Source organism: Diadema setosum, chromosome 13, assembly GCF_964275005.1.
Source record: "Diadema setosum chromosome 13, eeDiaSeto1, whole genome shotgun sequence".
Classification (NCBI taxonomy): domain Eukaryota; kingdom Metazoa; phylum Echinodermata; class Echinoidea; order Diadematoida; family Diadematidae; genus Diadema; species Diadema setosum.
The window spans coordinates 31,547,627-31,550,877 of NC_092697.1; positions in this window are offsets into that span (position 1 = coordinate 31,547,627).

The window sequence follows — 3,251 nt, forward strand, 5'->3', positions numbered from 1 at the left end:
ATGTGCATTCCTCTAAAAAAAAAACACACACACACAAATTAATGTTTAGTTTGAGTTTGGAATTAAAAAGAGAGCTCTGGTTATACTGTCGAGAGATTCAATAGTTGCTTGAACAGTCTCTGCATCAGTATTAAACTGTCTTGCATTGTTGGTCTCCATGAGGGTCGGAAGAAGGTTTTTAATGAGAAGGTGAAGTTGAATAGTTTTTTCCTCCAAAAACACATATCTGACATCACCCTTGGCCAGGCGTATTGGCAGGCACGGAGTTTGTTTTCCAGTCGAGTTGAGTTCAATGCTGGATGCACTCATGTCAATCTGGACAGTGTGGGTGACCTCTCATCAAGGACAATATATAGGAGGTGTTGCTTTGGTGGCCTTTGCATTCGCTGCAGTCATGGTGTGTGCGTACACAGAAGTATTCGTGTATTTAAGTGTACCAAGAGCTACATGTCCCATTGACTTGCCATGTTGTTTTGTGAAGCTGTTCTATGCAGTGTTCTTCAAAGTCGGCAGTCGATGAGGAGATTCATATTTTTTTGTGTGTGTCTGAACACCCAGCAACTCTTGACACACGGGGAAAGGCACTTCAGAAACGTGATTACAAAAAAAAGTTCTTCGCAATATATCATTTCCTCACTTGCGTTGATGTTTCCTGTATATTTGGATCACAAATGATGAATGATGGACCATTCCTGGGGAGCTGTGAGGAAGCCTTAACTGGGATCTAGTTACCCAATTGCTGAACATGATTTATCAATGTTGAGTATCTTTCCTTATTCATGTATGTGCTGAAGTCAATGTGCTCACTCGCAGATAAGTATGTATGGGACTACATGATGAGCATGATTCAGTCAGATGGGATTTTGTATGTTCCCCTCTCGGCGAGAAAGAAACAAACTCATTCCCTTTGTTTCTACCGTACCATGTCTGATGATGATCTGGAACATGCAAAGACCTTCAGAGTTGCAGCTGCTGCGTACTAGATAACATTTGCAATGCATCATCACATTTCCCATGTCTGGATATCGCATAGGTCAAGCACTTTAAAGCCACCGCACTGTTTTCTCACCACACACATCACCTATATATTCGATTGCAGTGGAACCTCGTTATAAAGAGGTCTGATATCACAAAACCCTTTCATAACAAGGTGATTTTGTAAGTCCAAACTCTGCATATTTCTTTGGTTCTGTACCCTGATATATTGAGAAACCTGATGTAACAAGGTAATTGTCTTGTTTTTACAGGTCCCTCTGTAATTATGCTTTTACTAAGGGATTTATATTTGCTTAACAGTGGACCCATAACATGATTTGTATAATTTTTAACGTTGAGACCTTTGCTATTTACCCATGCATCTTTATATCACCAGTTATTTTTGACACTTTCTATTCATTAAAATTATAGTTTCACTGCCATTGTACACCTCCTTTTTATTGATTATCAGGAATGATTGTTTGAGAATTGTCATGGTCTCGTCTCGTCAAAGTACCAGTGTATGGTCCGGTGTTATTAGCCGATTGAGATGCACCTGTTATGTTGGTCAATCCAGAGGATGTGAACTTTGCTCACGTCTGCCTCTCTTGCAACGTTAGGATGCTGACTGCACCCTTTAAGTTTTCATATCCAGAATACGTCACATTTACTTTGGAACATGAGACAGCATTGGTGAGTTGCTCTTTCTTTGGGATAGAGGTCTCTTCTTCTTGCCCTGTGATCTTCAAAGGGCTGTAGAATTTGCCATGGAGAAGAGCATTGTCTTGTCTGCTCAGTCCAAGGAGGAGTGTGTACTGGACAAGCTGTTATTTTTGTGAGGGTTTAATTTTCGCGAATTTCGCGAATCACAGTTGGACCGCGAATTTAACAACATGCAAAAATGTCGCCATGGACTGGGGTTATAGCGCATATACAATAGCCTCGGTGTCAGTTTGCAAAAACAACATTTCGCTAAAATGTCTGTAACTTCCTCATTCGTGAAAATATCTGTACACGAAAATAACAGCTTATACAGTAGGGTTGGATATAAGTGGCTGAACAGTTCTTTTGACACCTTTAGTCCAGTGAGCTTGAGAGTGCAACAGATTCTGGAAATTTCTTCCAGCTTGAGTGTAGGATGTTGTCCAGAGGTGATGACAAATGTGATCTATAAGAAGAGTAACTGTAACCTTGATATGTCTGCATGTGGATACCGGCTCTGACCAGTCGTAATATCAAATGTTAGTCTCCATCACTAGGTGTCTGTTACCAAATTGCTGAAGCAAGGTGCCTTGTGAGACATGTGAAAAGCAGTACTAGGATGAAATAACTCCTGGTGCAAAGCCTAATTAGTTGTATGGTGCCTAACTTTACAAGCTGAATGCATTTGAGTACCCTTTACTTTATTGATATGAATCCAAGTATACGAATCCAAGTATCCATTTGACAACAAGTATGATCAAGGTTGTCGTTATTTATCTTGAGATTGATTAGTGTGTGAGTTGAGGATATCGGTCTCATTCATGAAGAAAGGATTGAATCAGGTCAAAAGAGGATGTCCGCATTAAAACACAAAAGTGAGGTGTTAACTACACAGCATAGTGTATGATTTGCAGTCTCAGTAGAATATTGGCATAAATTGGATTTCTGCACAGGCGTCTGTAGGAGCAATTATGAGATGCTTCGTCAAGAAATAAAACGAAAACGAAACCAAAGACACTTAGGCATTTATCTTCGTAGCTATGTGAAATACTGCCAGTTTGCATTTTACATGATATCAGTAGTTAGTCTTCAAGGAAAATGTTCCAGTAACCGAGTAAGAGTTCTTGGAAAGGACAACAACAATAACAATATTGTAGTGTTCTACAATGTTTCCTCACTATTTACAAGTTTGTGACACGTAGCGATATTGTAGTATAAACAAGCCACAACTGATCTTGTTCTTTCCTACTGAAGAAGTAATTTATGATAACATCACAATAGTATGTTATGTTGTTTCATGGCACTGTGCAGTCCTGTGAGAAGTGACTGTCCTATGCAAGCTTGTTTTAAAGATCTATGGGGAAAATGTTCAGCTCATGCAATATATGTATCCAAGTCCTATACATTATAGACAGGAAAATAATACTGTCAAATACATAACTTCAGTAACGTAGAAAGACAGTAATTGTATGTGAAGACCATTTTGTGACCCTGAATCACAAAACCCATAAAGGTCGCCAGACATGGATTTTTAGTCAAGGGCAGATTTTGAAAGAGCAGACTAAGCTTTAACA